Source organism: Cavia porcellus, unplaced genomic scaffold (genome assembly GCF_034190915.1).
Source record: "Cavia porcellus strain 051 isolate PalLab524CR breed Dunkin Hartley unplaced genomic scaffold, mCavPor4.1 scaffold_8, whole genome shotgun sequence".
NCBI lineage: Eukaryota > Metazoa > Chordata > Mammalia > Rodentia > Caviidae > Cavia > Cavia porcellus.
Genome location: NW_026947491.1, coordinates 14,471,827 through 14,489,514, shown reverse-complemented (window position 1 = coordinate 14,489,514; position 17,688 = coordinate 14,471,827).

Sequence of the window (17,688 nt, the reverse complement as noted above, 5' to 3'; positions counted from 1 at the left end):
TAAAGTTGGAGTTGGATCCATGTTAACCAGACTCCACTGATTTCACAATGCTTTTAATTTCAAGATGCATACATACAATTGATGTGAAGTATAATAATGCTAATCCACTGAAGCATGATTTCTCATACATTAATCGCAAGATGGGTAGTTGTTTCAGAAACATTAAAATAGGGGAAATGTGATCCAGTGAGCTCAGTTATTAAAATAATGTAATCTTCAGTTTCTTCACCAGAAAAATAAGTCTGGAAATAAAAATTGAGAGGATATGGCAAGTATCACACAAAGAAAAAGATGCAAATGTTCTTTTCAAATCCTAAAACATGTGAAAAAATAATTTAAAGATTAAAATTCTGTTTAGTGAAGAACTAAATTTGGATATATAAAACATCTCCTGACTTTCTGTCCTATTTTTATATTGAATGTTATTTTTTGATATTTTTCTGCCTGCTGAATATTCTTATTTGTTTAAATAGTGCTATGTCCAGAAAGTAACATCTTTTGTAACATCTTTTTACTGTAAATATGACAATATATAGTTATGATAGATTTCTTAAATTTGTAACACTTTAAGATTAGATTTCTCAAAGGTTTTATTTTTTAACTGGGTATTTATTTTATTTTTTGTCTTTTTGAGACAGAGCCTCTCTATGCAGTTCAGGCTGGCCTTGAGCTCACTTTGTAGCCCAGGCTGGTCTTGAACTTGCAACGATCCTCCTGCCTCAGCCTCCCAAGTGCTGGGATTACAGGTGTGAGCAACCACGCCCAACTGAAATTTATTTTTTTTTAACTGGGACTTTTTCCTTCAAGTTAGATGATTATTAGAGTACAAAATCAATAGCTCCATGGTTATTAAAATATCTTATATCCCATTGAAGCTATTCATTTAAAGCAATTGACGTCAAATTTCAACCAAATCCAGAAAAAAAAAAAAAACCTAGTAACAGTGTCAAAAATGTAAAAGAAAAAAAAATCAACAAAATTTCCCAAGTCAGAGAAAGGTCTAGACTGTTTAGTTTACAAGCCATTCTTGGATAAATTTTTATAAATTTAGAATATCACATATGAACTTTGTTGTTTGTTTTTTGGTTCATGTTTTTCTTTTGCAGAATCTCCAATATAGTCTGTGACTCTGGATTTGTGGACAGGACAGAGGGACACGCTGCATGTCAGGTGACAAATCTACAGGACCTCTGCCATTTGAATAAGGACAGTTTGATGTTGCATTATCCATCGTTTCCTGGGCTTTGGCCAATCCCTCTCCATATGAGGAGCAATGCTCCAAGGAGCAGTGTGTGTTCAGTTTTGCGCCTCTCCTCCACATCTCTGATTCTGTTAACTCCACTCCTGCTGTGGAAGGAAGACATCTCAGCTATTTGCCAACCTTGATTCATTCATGGGAAAGCCCAGTGAGCTAATGAAATGTAAAATGTTTTACAAGTTAGAAAAGACAGACAGAACTGGGGGAAACTAAGACAAAGATGTTAGCAAAGCCCCCGTGATATCAGAAAGAGATAATTATTTTAAACAAATGCTAAAGCAGTGGGTTCCCCATACATTTGCTTGCCCTTGGCTTCTTACAGCCTTATCTCCACGATGACTAAAATAACTCACAGACCAATAGACTGCAGAACTCATCCTAAGTCTTTCTTTAACGTGTGTTATGCACCTGTATTACCGTTCTCCCCATCTCTTCTCTCTTGAAATCCTAAACGTGTTTCAAATTTCCACTCCATTTCTTCTACTTTCATGAAATATTTCCAGCTCGATGCACTCTTTCTCCAATAAAGTGCCCTGCTTAATATGGCCTGTAGACACCCCTGTGCTTCTTATGTGTTTATTTGGGGCTTTAAAGATGTCTGTCTTCCTTACGGATTTGAAGTACTAGGTTTAATTGTCCTTTTTATCTCAAAGCTTATGCACAGAATTACTCCATTTTTGTTGATCGATTTTGATTTGAAATAATACAGAAAAATACTTTTTATAATTGGGATAGAGAAAAAGCCTGGAAATTGGCATCATAAAACAGTGGATATCATAGGAAAAACAGTATTTGTACAATTATTACCTGGCTTTTTGTCATCTTCTTCCTTCTTCCAAAAGAAGACAACTTTTTCTGCCCTATTAAAGTCAACTACATACCATCATTTCCATTGCAGAAAAGGTAGTTGAACCCACATATGTGACAATGATATGTATATATCTGTACTTACTAGTCTGTAATTACGAAGTACTGAGGACACACCTCACTTCAATACATGCCAGGTTTGCTAAAGAATTTCGCATGGAATCGGTCTTAAAAGGTTGTATCTTATTGGATTTTATTATATATAATAATATAAGTAAAAACTTTTATGGACAAGGAGATTATACAGAAACCATTGTTCATTTTCTGTTAATTGGTTCTACATGCTGTGTAATAATGTCATTCTCTTGAATGGTTTTATAGTGTCTTGATATGTTTGGTGTTACAGTATATGAAGTTATACTCAAAGATTTCAAGGAAAGAGACAATATGGTAACTATTTTTATGTCGGATATCTTGTGGTGAAATACTATTTTGCTTAAATGGTTATGTTTTGACCTGCGCTGTTCTGTTGTTATGCCCTCTTTTATCTCAATCCCCCCTCTTTTTAAAAATTATTTAGTTTTTTCTTTTTATCTTTTTAATTGGGGGAAAAATAAATAAAAATAGCAGGATACATTATAGTAACCTACTTTGATTTCCTATTAACTTGATTTGAAATCTTGTATTGCCCTCACCATCTTGTTTTGACTGATTTTCCCCTATTCTGCTTTGCTTGATAGTACCAAGTTCAAAAATATAGGCAAAACTGTGAAAACAATAAGATTCATTATGATGCCCATTCTGGTTGACTATTATCTTCCTTTAAAGTCCTGTAATGTCTCCAATGCATTGGTTTTATTCTTTACTGTTTTGTCCAATTTTACTATAACTGGCAATTCTTCTTAAAGTAGCAAGAGGCAGTATGGTAACCATTGTTGATCACCTTGTATTTTGTTTTTACATTATCTATTATGTCCATCCTTTTGATTTGACTGACTCTGTTCTGATATGTCGTATTTGGTTTTACTCTCTTCAAAAAAGTAATAAGAACTGTGGGAGTAATAAAACCCAAAATGTGTAATTGTCATCGTATAAAAGAAAAGAAAAGAAAGTGCTCTAAAGGTTATAACTGCATATATGTTTACGTGTATAAGATAGATAACCATATTACTGAGTTTTTTTGGATCACTGAACAAAACTGTTTGCAGTCTCACTGTTTGAAAGTCCACTTTATATGCTTCAATTTTGTAACTTGAACAAGTATTTCTAAGATGAGAATATGTAATCTATTAACTAGTGATTTCTTACTATTTATTTTTTAAATTTTGTATTACTTGTACCCTTTTTCTGTTTTTTTCTTTTTCTCCTTAAATAAAAAAAAAGAATTTTGCATGGAGATGGCCCTAAATTTCTTTGATTCTCTTCTATCTACTTGATAGCTTCTTGTCTTAAGAAAAATACCTCTCTCCTCAGTGATTCAGCTAGGACAGGATTTCGCTGCATCAGTACCGTTAATATGAGAGAGAGAGATTATTCTTTGCTTCATGGGGCAGGATGCTCCGTGTGGAAGGTTTCCAAACACCTTTGGCCTCTATCACTTGTCACCAGGTACCATCACTAAGAAGTCAAGACAACCAAACACATCTGCAGGCCTTGTCTGATGCCCCGAGAGAGCATTGCTCTCCCCAGTTTCAGAAAGACTAGCATCCAGAGATGCTTCCAGCTCTGCTTCTCCAACTTACATAACAGATAAAAGGAACACATGGAAAAGGGCAACACATATAAAAGATAAGCCCAGAATGTGAGGGATGCGTCTTCAAGAAATGAATGGCACACAAATCATTCTTTACAACATAAATGTGACCAGGTTACACTCAATAAACTGTCCAACAGTTTCTCCCACTCTCCACCTCCACAACTTCTTTGGAGAAGTTTGCAGATGGCCCAGTGCATTTTTCTGCCAGACACACTGATCTGAGGAATCCCTGGCACACATCTGCCTCTGTGTGTACTCTGACACATCTCTGCACAGGCATGTGATTTCCATCGCTAGACTATAAGCAGAACAAGTCCCCTGACTCCTCATTTTTCTCCCCAACACCATATTTAAAATTGACCAAAAAGTGACTGAAAGTCTTCCATGTTGACTAATAATTGGCTGCCTGCTTTGGGATTTTATCATATATGCACTTTCATCAAAAAGCACCCACAGATACACGTGTTCCTCTGATCTGCACGCAGCCTGTGTGCTCTTCCTACTCTGTTGGTTTGAGCTGATGCCAACCAGATGCCCATTTCCAACAACAGTGTTTTCTGAGAGCAAAGATCAAATGCCACCACCCTCATCCCTGTAATGCTCAAAGCTAGTATTTGACTCATGCTAAACATCTTGTGAACACAAGGATAGCTCCACCACCTACTTCTCTTCTCTTTTGGGGGCACAATAGAAGCCACGCTAACTCTTCTGCATGTTCTCTGTAGGGCACCCCACACCATCCTGGCTCAAGGAATACAATCTTCTTACACACCCTACTAGGGGTCTTTTATCAACAAAGTTGTGGTAGCGTCTCAAACTTGAAGTCGTAGTCTGGGTTCTCAGGAATCCCAAGCTCTGCTTATCACTTTCAGTTTGATTGATCGGTTGAGAAAGCAGCCAATGTTCAACCCCAGGTCCCTATGTGTCCTTTTTATTGATTCTATATTTGTTTCCCCAGTTGCAAAATGATTCAGTTCCCCAATGGTGCACACCTGCACTGGACTGAAGAGTCTACAGTGGATATAATTGGGGATTCTTGCCCCTCCAATTCCCACGCCTCCCTGCCTGCCCCAATTCTGAATATCTTTGTCCATTCAGGTTACAAATGCAAAATGCCATAAACTGGATGGTTGAGAAAAAGCAGACTCCTTTCTTTTATTCTGGAGTTGGGGACTTCCGAAGATCCAGCAAATTCTTGGCAAGCCTATGCTTTAGCTGTGGAAGTCTTCTTAACAGCTCTGTCTAGGGCACTTCTCTACCCACCTGGCTTTCCAGCCAATCTACTGCTCCCAGTTCTCAGGAGCTCTTTGGGGATCACCATGAACAGAGCTCACATGGTCCTGCCCCATTATCCCGGCCACTGCTAGATGTGCTGAGCGCTGGAAACTTGAGTCCATGCCAGGAGCGACAGAAGAGCCCTGAAGCCCACATTACAGTCTTTTTTCCAAAACAAAAATTAAAAAAAAAAAAAAAAAGAATGCACAGTGTCCAATTTGCCCCCTGCACCCTGACACATTTCTCTTTTATGCCTGACATTTTTTAGCCTGTAGAGGGGGAAAAATGTGCTTCAGCAAAGGGAGGCCCATTTCCAAAACCACACATTTGGCAGGGACACAAGGTCTCAAGCTAGAAAGACCTGCTTCTGCTTCCTCACAGCTTACCTAATTCAAAAGCAGTAGTAATCATGTTTTTTTAAAAAATACCAGCCCTGCCAATAGCCCTGGGCTCTGCTCCTTGCCGTGGTGCTCTACACAGAGAGAAAAACAGTGATGTACAATTTACAGCACCCTTTATTTTACAACTCTTTGGCCCTCTATAAATATGTTTGTGAGCTCAGTCAGTTTACTTCTTAGCTAATAACCTGTCCCTTCAAACTGGAACGTCTGAATTAAGGGTTCTATTTCTATAAGATACAATATTTAATCATCCTATAATCAACATAACTCACTTTTCTAACACCAGATCCCTCACATGATAAATTTCACATTGCTGTATGGACCAAGTCCACAAAAACAACAAAGAACTTGTAGGAAGCTAGTATTGTTAAAGGTTGGGAAGGGGTTCAGTGCCTATAGGAATCTCTATAAATCTTCCCAGCATTGTAAAATGATGTGTCTTCAGCATATTCTACATTTCCTTGATGTGTACAGAGCACAATCAGAGAGCAATAAAATACTGCAAGGATGTCTTGCTAAAATCATTCTAACATCCATTTGCAAGTGACTGGCTAAGTAAATCATTGCCATAGGTTTTTGGGCAGGAGTGCACTTAGTTTGCCTGAGCTCATATGTGAATTTTAGTGTCTTGGTTACTAGTCTTTCATTGCTGAGACAAAATACTCAACACCCAAAATGAAGGAAGGAAAGGTTTATTTCACTCACTGCTTATGGAGGTTCCGTCCATAATTGGTTGGCTCCAAGGCAGGATGGCATGGCACTAGAGCAACACTTTAAGGCAACAGAAGACAGCAAAAGCAGCCAGAGCAAACACTTTTTCCTCTTTTATATTGTATGCAGGCCACCTCCTCCCCCCAGGGCAGATGTAGCATCCACAAAATCTCTGTGCCCTCCTCTTGCACAGGAGGAAGATATTTACAAAGTAAGAATCCTGGTTCTCAGCTGAGTTTCTTAGTTAAACTTCTCAAGTTGACACAGTGTGTCAACCATAACAGCTAGAAATAGATATTTTCAACTAGTATACATTATTTAGAATCCCAGAAAATACTGTTGCTGGTTTCTGCTCAATGTCTAAGATAAAAGATTGCCTTTGCCAATGTCACATCAACCACCTATTCAGTATAGGATGAGCTGGTAAAGAAAGACAGAGTCAGCATTGACACAGGGAGTCTGTGGCTGCTGGGGATGGTGGAGGCTCCCTATGTGTGTTCCTAACAAAGGGCCATAAATCGGGAGCACAGCAAAAATCTCTTGTCTCACTGCTGTGGACTATGGAAGTACAGAAAGCATGAGCAGGGCTGTGCTTCCTCTGAAATCTTCCAAGCAGAATCATTCTCTGGCTCTTCCACCTTGGGTTTGGGTGCCCATCTTTACATATCCTGGATTCCAGCTGTGTTGCTCCAGCCTCTGCACCACTGGCCATAACTGTCTTCCCTTTGTGCACCTGTGTTTCCTCTTGGCTTCCTCTCTTGTGCATCTCTCTTTTCTTCTTATAAGCATGCCAGTCACAGTGGAGCCAGGGGTGATGGTGTTCCATGATGACCTCATTTGAACTAATTATATCTGCAGGTTCCCCATGTTCATACAAGGGCACCTTGGGCGATGTACAGTTAGAGCCTCCACCTATCATTTGGGGGGATGCAATTTAGTCTGTAACTGGCTGCATGTGTCCATGTTAGTTTTGGTTTCCATCTGATGTTCACATCCAAGCATGGTGCAGTGCTATAAGATAAATACTCTTGCCCATGCATGGTCAAAAAGAACAAGGGGGAAAATGTCTACATTGGATCATATTGGAACAGAGTTCATGGAACCAAAGGCAGTGCCATATCTTTGCATTTACCCTGCAGGAGCCTCCTGGGTTATCTTTAAAAAATGAGCTTTGGAACAGGCAACTCTGACCACAGAAGGGCCATCTTATTGATGCCCCCTTGATGATCCATCAGTAGCAGGGGATTCAGGCCCAGAAACTCAGTTTTGTCTTTACAGCCAGAATTGATGTCTCTCAGGAGGATTAAATGATGCTGACTCAATTCTGAAAGGCTGAACCATAATGTCAGTATGCTAATTTTTAATGGGAAATCTGTGTGAGACAGACTGGAATGCTTGTTTCAGTGTGAATAAATTCATGTCTGCAGGCTGTGCTCCGTAGAAAGCAAAACGAGGATGCATCCCAGTGAGAATAGAAAGGAAACAGGCAGAGTTAGCTGGTGACTCACATACTACGTTACCTCAGTGTGCTGCTGCCAACGTCTCAGACTTACTTCCTGGAAAAAATGCACGTTTAATATTGGTGATACCTGGCATTCATTGCCAGGTTGCTTTGTGCCACACGTTGTACTAATTTTTTTTTGGTGTGTATTAACCTTTATCTTTTCAACAATGGCATGGAGCAAATGGCATGGTTATTCTCATCTCTCAGAGGAGGACGATAAAGAGCTGATGCCTTTGCCAATATTTCATGGTTAGTAAGTGTCAGACCCACAAAAAAAGAAAGAAAGAAAGAGAGAGAGAGAGAGAGAGAAAGGAAGAAAGGAAGGCAGGCTCTTCAGTTCTATTCCAAAAAGATGAACTTTTCATCAGGGAATCCTGGACCTGCCTGGCTATACAACCAATTTCTAGTAATGTTTAAAGAAGGACTTAACCCAAGTCTTTCACATATTACTGCAGGAAAGAGGTAAGTAAGTGATAAATATCTCCTCTCTCATTTTCTGAGGCCCAAATGTCTATGAAAAAAAAAAACACACAGATACCACAAGAAAAGAAAACCACAGACCAATATATCCTATAAATGTATGCGTAATCAACTTCAACAAAATACATCAGACCAAATCTAGAAAAATATATAAAGATGATACACTATGACCAGTTTGTATTTGACACAGGAATGCAAAGGTTGGCCCAGTCTCCCAAAATTAATCAATGTAATGCAGTACATTAGCAGAATAAAAAAAAATAAGGGAAAAGGAGAATTAGTCAGCGGCCTCCAAGATCCAGCCATGGCCATGGTTGGAACCCAGGAGGCTGCACAAAGAAGCAATTCCCCCACCCTCTTGGTAAGTGCCATCCTGTGGCAGGAGCCAGGAGGGGACCTACTCAGCTCCTCTTGTGAGCCTACTGGTGCACGGGCTGGGAATCAAACACCCCACCCCTCATTAACAACTAGGAACAGAAGTCTGACCATCTCTTGGGAGGATGACCACATGCAATATAGCCAATATGGGGCATTTCCTTCTATCTTCTGTTTGAAAGCAAATGTTGTTTTCACTATTTTGTTTCATTTTTACTCTATTCAATATTCTCTTTTGATTGGTTTTATACTGTTCTGTCTTTGGTTTGATTTCACTATACCTAATTGGCTAGACACCTATTGTAAAAATAACGAGATATATTATGGTACCTATTACTGTTATCCTGGTAACTTTGAAGTTCTGTACCGATCTCACCACATTGTCTCAATTGGCTTTGTTCTGTCTTGTTCTGTTGTATTTCTACTACCTCAAAATAAATAAATAAATAAAAAGAAAATATGATGATCTCAGCAGATGCAGGGAGAAAATGAAGACTGTATACTGTGACTACAAAAATAGCTTTCTCAGCACAATAAAAATACCAAGGGCCAGGGACTTAGCTCAGCGGCATAACTGCCTGCCTGGCAAGTGTGATGTCATGAGTTCAATCCCTGGTACCAAAAAAAAAAAAAAAAAAAAATCACACAGTGCACACACCTAGAATCATATGTAATGACAAAAGAATGCAAATCAGGAGCAAGACAAAGTTTAACCCCTTACTCTTAATATTCTCCTAGAACAGGCAGGACAAATAGACAAGAAACAGAAATGAAAGGCATCCATGTTGGAAATGAAAAAAATAAGAAAATTATTTTTTGGCTGATGTCATGATCTTCTATGTAAAAATCCTAAAGAATCCACAGAAACGTTTTACACTGAATAAAAGAAACCAAGGGACTGAAACATAAGAACAATATTTTAAAAGTTTTATTTCTATAGATTCATGTTGAACATTTGAAACACAAAATTAAAGAAAACAATGTTGTTTGCAATAACATCAAAATGAATGATTTGTGTGTTTGGTTGTTTTAAAACAAAAAAAAATAAAATAAACCTAAAAGGCAAATATTAATAATGATCCAACAGTCCAATGAGAATGTGAAATTACCCATCTTTAGCTTCTGGGTCTTACTAATTCATGCCACTATTAAAAGACTAAATATTTAAAGAGACAGACTTTGTTAGAATAAAGTGTAACAAATGAAGTGCAAATCTTATATATATGAAATATAACAGGAAAAAATAATTGGAAGAAATTAAGGAAGAATCAAACAGAAGAAAAATAGCACTTATCCTGTGAGAGATGTAACATGTTAGAAAAAAAATCACACAATTATTTACAGAGTCAATGCAACCCCTAAAATATGTCCTATTGAATTTTAAATATGGTTTAACAAATGAATCATTCAATTCATATAGAACTACAAAAGATAAAAAGTATATAAATTTTTATAAATGACAAACTTGAAGTTTTCAGTTTCCAAAAGCTGAAGGCAGTGTTGTATTGGAATAAGAACAAAAATACAGATTAGCAGACTAAAACAAAAAATGCAGAAGGAAACCCTTAAATTTATTTTGCATTGAGTTTTGACAAGGCATCAGAAAACCTCAATACATCAGAAAACCTCAATATAACACTCAATAAATAGTGTTAGAAAATTGAATAGCAACACACAAAGGGAAAAAGTTGGATTTGTATTTCATACCACTTACACATACTAACTCAAAATTCATCACCAATTTAACTATAGATCTAAAACTAAAACACCTGAAAGAAATTACAGAAGTAAACCTTGTAAGCTTAAGTGACGATCTCAAGTACAGTACCAAAAGCTCTTGACAAAATCAAATATGGGTAAGTTTTGCTATTTCAAAATTAAAAGGTTTTGCACTTGAAATATATGCCTTCAATATCTGAAAGACAGTCTGCAAGATGGAAGAATATATTTTCAAATCTTATTTTCAGTATGGATTTGTCTCCAGAATATACAAGTCCACAATAAAAAATAATCCAAATTTTGCATAGAAAAAGATTTTGAGTAGCACATTTCTAAGGAAAATCAAGTAATAACACATGTGAATGTTGGGAAAATAAGATCCTCATTTTTTGCTAATATGGAGATAAAATAGTGCACTAGTTGTGGCAAATAAATTAGAAGTTCCTCAAAATGCTACTCACAGAGTTTCCATGCTACTTAGTATTCTCCTTGTAGATACCTAAGAGAATTGAAAACATGTACCTTCATAAACAACTCTGGGAAAATGTTAATAGCCAAAAAATGTTAAAATGTTAATATCCAATAAAGGAGAAACAGCCCAAGTACCCATCAATTGATGAAGGGATGATAAAATATGATCTAAATGTTCTATCCACAGATTGACAGAATATTCTGCCATGGGAAAGATGGAGTATTGATAAATGGTACAAAATGGGTGGACCCTGAAAGCTTGATGCCAAGAAAAGACATCAGATTACAAAAGATCACATGTCCTCTAATTCTGTTTCTACAAAATTCCAAGAAAAGCCAGGTTCACAATGTCAGAAGGGGAGTTCTGTGTGCTGAAGTGTTTGGGATTGTTTGGGGTGGGTGGAGGAGGACAGAGACCCATTGCTCCATATGAGTATGAAGTGCTTTTTTGACAGGAGTGATAAAAATTTCCTAATATTAGATTATGACCATCTCTATGAATATAATAATTTTAAATTTGAATTTTATAGTCTAAAACAATGAGTATTTTGGTATATGATTTATATCTCAACATAAGTTATTGTGAATTCTTTTTAAAGTTCATTTTTTGCCCCAATTGTTTCGGATCTCTTTATTCAGTGTGGGTTGTGCCCCTTGGCAGAGCTTGTCAGATTAGCCCAGAGATACTCAGGGCAATCTTGTTCCCCTGAAGCCATTGTGCTGTGTACCCCACTGGATGACATGCGATTGGGCTGTACTGTTGTATACAGCTGGGATTATAATCTTGATCTTATCGTTGGCCTTCCAAAACGCATTTAGTTTATCTCCTCCTGGTTTGATATCGATCACACCAAATTTTCCTATTCAGAACACACTGCAGAGGTGCGTGGATTTTATCACAAACCCAGCCAAGGGCAGAAAACTGAGCACAGCTCTAATAGTACTTATACTGAAAACCAAAGCCCCAGCCTAAGACTTGAAAAGGTTGAGGAACTGAATGTTTGTTTTCATCTGCAGTCTAAGTAAAGCAGTAGATAAGAAAGTCTTCTAAGAAAAGTTCTACTTGGGATTACTTAGTCTTTTTCCTTGTCTTAGGAAACTTAGGAGAATCACAAGTGTTTGTGTGTATGCGTGTGCTGGAAAGGACGTGTGTGAGTGAGAAAGATAGAGATGACTGACAGAAACAGTGCTTTATTGCTGCTATCGCTGGAGGCTATTCTGCTCAAAAATGGGAAATAACAGGAAAATCAATAGAACATAAAGAAAGTCATCAGAGGAGAGAAACAGACTGTAGCTTAGCCTGTGCCTCTCTGGAGTGCTGGCAATCACCCTCCTGTTTTCTCTGCACTTCCTGCCTTTGCAGACAGTGAAGGCTTCTGCACCACAGGTCTGGATTCTGAAAGCCTAAGCACAGGGGGAACTAATTGCAGCCACATGGAGCTCAGGAGGCTTGGCATATTGACACAGCCTCCCTGCAAGACCAGAGGCCCCGCCAAGTGACTCTAATTGGCCCCGACAGCAATCACAGAGCATTTGAGCCCTGCGAAGTGATTGGATTCACTAGTCTTGATCTAAGATTTGAAAAAATAGGGATCTACGATTTGTCTTTGAAGAAAGATTTCACCTGTTTTTTGAAAATGTACTAGGCTGGGTTTCCTCACTCACCTTTTCTAGGGAAAATAAGAATCCACCCAAGTTTTTGTGACTCACATGTAAAAGATCTGTGATACTTGAAAGATGTGTTTCCTTACATAAGTATCTGATTTTAATTAAGAACTAGTAATGTTTTCATTAGATTAAAAGTAATGTCATTATATATTAGTCAGAGGATTTTGTTTATGAGCCATTAGGAAAGCCTTGAGATAATTCCTCGGGATATATTTCCTATCTATTCTTTTGTAACTTGGAAGACTGAGACTGTCTAAATGACCCTGTTGCGTTTGGGTACACAGTGAAATGAGCCCTGAGAACTTCAATTGTTATTGATCACCCACTCATGCTCTCCAGCATGGTAGGTCCATATTTCCTTTCATAAACGAACTTACAGTTTTCCAACAAAGTATAATAGGACAATGCTGCATTTTTTCAAGAAAAACTAATGTTTATTGTTTTACATCCTGTCTTAGTTACTTTTCTCATTTGCAGAGGCAAAACACCCAATAGTCAGTGTTAAAAAAGGAAAGGTTTATTTCACCTCATAGTTTGTAGAGATTTCAGTCCATAGTTGCCTGATTCCAAGAAGGGGCAACATGACACAGGACACTGCAGAGCAGAAATAGTTCATGGCAGAGCAGGTAGGAGGCAGTGGGCAGCAGCAAGCAGCAGCAGCAGCAAGCCTGCCTCCCTTCTCTCCTTTATATTTCATCCAGGCTATCAGCCTATTGATTGGTGCCATCCACAATGGGATTTCCATTGTCCACACTCAGAACTATGCTAATTCCAACCTGTGGACTAATGTAATGCCGCACACCCTAGTCCTCATATCACATGCTCTAGATCCAGCCAGCTCCCAAAAGTCCCACCTACACATGTATGAGGATTTGACAAAACATTGAGATATAAAAGTTTTTATAACATATCTTATTCTAGAAGAACTGCTATTTATTAACAAAAATGCATTTGATGATTTGTGTTAAATGTGTACAAAGAGTGTTTTCCTAACACAATTTTCTAATGCTATATAATGCATAGGATGTACATTTTCTTTTGATACACAACACCTCAGAGAGAATATTTACAGAGTAATAATTTCTTGTTCCAGAGAACTCAGAAGACAAAAACGTAATTTCTAAAGTTGTTACATTCATCCATCACAGGAATGGCTAAGGAGTAGTCCACATTCTGAGAGCCTGTGTGTATCACCAGTCTTTGAACTTTGGTTATAAGACAAAAAATTGGTCAGAGCTAGAAAAAAGAAGGCAAGGGCAGGCACCAATGGGCCCCAGTAATCACCACTGTGTCCCTACAGTAAAAGAAGTATTCTCAGAACCATAGGGGAAAATATCTGTTGGTAGGAGAGGCTGAACACTATACATCCTTCACCAGTGTGTAAATGAGCTGCTGGTAATCACAGAAGCCAATTCATGAGGACATCTGCTTTCTCCAGTGTGGAGCTTGAGGGCTTGTGGAAGGCACCCTGATTTTCCATGGGGTTCATGACCTGCATGACCATGAAAAGAGGATAGAGTTTCATTGGTAGGTGTCCTCACACCCGTGAAAATAGCCACTGTGTCACAGAGGTGTCCACATTCCTCTTGGAAGTTACATATACTTCATTTCCCCTCAGAGGTGACTACATTTCCATTGAGAGTGCCTCTATGTCCAGATTCAGAAGCAAGTATGTGCCTATTGGCAAGAGAAGGTTCCCAGGAAACCAACTGAACAAAAAGTAGTGAGTAACTCATAGCAGGAACCAACACATTATCAAAAGCCAGAGGAGACAGGAGGAAGACAGCATCAGTTATGTCTACTACAAACCCAGAGTATGCACCCCCACAGGAACAAGCTGATCTTTGGGATCTGTACACAGTGGTCCCAGATCACATAGGATCTTACCCTCCCCTCCCTCTGCGGGAGGGACCAGAGCTGACACCCAGAAGAGGCAGCACAAGGCAAAAATAAGAACATGCTGTGCTCTGGCTTCCTCCAGGGGAATGCAGAGCTGAGTCTGCCCTGCACCAGGAGATAATGATCATTTCAACACAGATTTGAGAGAAAAGTACTGCTTTAGACCAGATTGGAATTCTTGAAAATGCATTTGTTCTAATGCCTGAGGGTAACTCAAAAGCTATAAAAACTGCTCACTCAGTGATGGGGGGAGAATGATCAATAACTGAATTCAGTGATAGCAGTTGGAGAAAAAGAAACTATTTCTTAACCTGCCTGTCAAGCCCAGTTCAGCCACCTACAGATAGCCATGCATGTACAGAACTACATGTGAATGGAAGATGTTAGAACAGAAATAGTAGATGAGGAATGCTGCACTCGAAAATTTGGGATTTATTTTTAAAGCCAACATTATTCATATGTACATCCACTGACAGTGTTTTTTTTGTCTTTAACATCACTTCTGTCTTCCCCACCATTCCTGTTGCTGGACAAAATACCTGTCACCCACAATGTAAAGGAGGAGAAGTCTAATTTAGCTTACCATTGCAGGGTATTCAGCCCATGGTTAGCTGCTCCAAGGCAGGACCATCATGGTAGAAGGGCAGGGAGGAGCAAAGCTTCTCAGCTCGTGGTGGCCAGAAAACAGAGCAGGGAACAATGCCGAAGAGGAACAGCCAGCAGCCAGATATAGACCTCTGCTATACCTCCATATGCCACTCACACACCCAGAAGCATGTTCCACCAATCCCCCAGGTAGATTCCAAAGGCAATCAGTTTGACCCTCATTTCTGACAGCAACACTTACTCGTTTTGTTAAACTATGTTTAGCCCATAGTACCACTGAGTTCCTACCACGAGTTCAGTTCTGTGTTTGGAAGATGCATGTACGCAAAATGATCTGTCTGCAGTGATACAGTGAAAATTGAGCACAAAATACACATCAGTTAATAAAAGCAACTTACAAACAGTATTAAATATTTTGAAAGCTTTGGTTATAAGATCAAGAGCACCAAATCTTCAAAATATTTTATATAATTATGCTGCTGACAAACTATGCTTATGTGAGTAGCCACTAAATGTCAAAATAAAAAAAGAAAGTCACTAAATAAACAGGAAATATATATATCTTGGACAATTTAGACTTTTTAAAAGCTGAATGTTATTTATTTAACTAGAAAAACTATCAAAATCATTGCAGCAGTATAGTAGGACAGATAAGTGTATTAGCAGAATCAAGGCTCCATGTTTTAATCTTAGATCTGTATTAATAGCTTCTTTGATCTTGAATAATAACCATTTTACTGTATTTGAGCCTACTTTCTCATTTGTAACTAGCAGCTCTAAGCCTAAACACGCGTTTTCTGATTTTCAAAGTCCAGGAAGCTCTGCAATTTCCTGTATTTTCTACATATTTTAATGTGGGTGTTGGGTCTCCTCCATGACTATTCCAGAAAGCAGGCAAATCCACTCACACCAAACTCCTACTGTGTCTTTTCCTAAAGTTAAGCTGAACAGATGTTTGCTTGTTATGGAAAGACAATACCGTGAAATTCTGGCACCTTGGTGCTTTTATTTTTAACAGGAATATTTAAGACTTTTGAGAGATTTGTAAGGCACTGTGGCTCTATCTGAACAAAAATGTGCCCTCTTCCTATTATCTCAGCTCCTTGGCATGACATTGCTGTAGCAGTGATCATTTAGGGGAAGGTAAATTCAATAAAAGCTATTTGAAGGATGCCTACCACTGTCAAAATTATGGCCATTTTTAATGAGGCATGATCTTCTCATTCAAAGTTATATTTTACCAACAGGATAACTGTTCTCAGTTATGTTCTGGGTTCTGCAGGTTAGCTAGCTAAGCGCAAGTGTGATTGGCATGCAGAGTGCCTTAAAACTGTCAGGCCACCTTGCAATTAGGCACAATGCCATCCTAGCAGATGGCATGCATGCTGCCAGACAGCCAGTACGTGTATGAGTATAGAGCACTCAAAGAGGATTTTGTCCTTCAGAATATCAGATTGTATGTCTGAGGCACTGATGGCAATGGAGCATTTCATATTGCATACAAATTTTAGAAAAACTAATACCATTTTTGTATATGGCTAGATGTAGAAGCAAGGAATCATAGAATCTCAGATTCTCAAGGCTAAGAGATATCCTACAGGCAGTGAATTTAAATGCTTCATATATTGCTTCATTGATTCTCCCAACAAATATTGAATATCCATGATGAGTTAGCCATTGTCTACCTTTCTGTGCAGCCATTGGATGATGCCATTGACTGCTCCAAGTTTAACCATATCCACTAATAACTCACTAGTGTAATATGCATCCATATCACTTTCCTCCAAATATATTTATCTTTGACTGCACTCTCTAAACTACAGTATTCAAACCCAGATTTATTGCTCTACCTGTAATCGGCCCTAAACATACACATCAGTCAACACGAGGCCTTTCACTAGCATTGCACAGCTGGTTGGTACATTCTCTTAAGACAAGAACATGACTTCTTATTACAGGTTATCATCTCCTAACTTCCTTCCATTTTTAATTTAGTTTAATATCCTTACTACATATTTGCAGCACATAAAGTTCACATCCATCTTCCTTAATGGCCTCAGTGCTCCAATTAAGATACAGACTGGAAGGTAGGGTCAATAAATAGAACCCAACAGTCTGTTACATTCAAGAAACTCATCAATTCCAAAAAGATTCATAAGCTAAAAATCATTCAATTTTTGTAAAATTTAGCAGCCTTTGCAATTCTAGGGGAAAAAACAGAAGATTTTGGCCATTAAAGGCATTCCCTTTGTGATCTTGTGATGTGATAGGAAAAACAGCTGTTTGAGACTCAGGCATGACTTAAGTAGCAAGAACTTTCATTCCCTGCTTTGGTGTCTTGGGAGTAGCTAGTCAGCTGTTCCAAATTTACGGCCGCAGTTACAGAAGGGAGATGAGTCTATGTACATGATATGTCTATTCTGTTTCTTTACAAACATTTTGGAACTGCTCTGTGGAAACCAAAGAGCTAGGACACACTGCAGGGTCAGAACTGAATGGTACCCTCCAGTGTGCCCGGACTGACTTTATCTACTAATCACCAATTTCAGAAGGTGATAATTAATATACAGCTTGCAGCAAGCTAGAAGAGAATAAAAAACGCCAGTCAACTAGGCTTGTGGAGCCCTGGTACAGAATGTCAGCTGCTGTGCAAGGAAAGTGGGCATCCATCGCTGCATTTCATCAGAGCCCAGCACATTGTCATGAATGCCCGGCAAACCCATTGTGAATGGGTGAATTTCACAAATTAGCAAGTTAA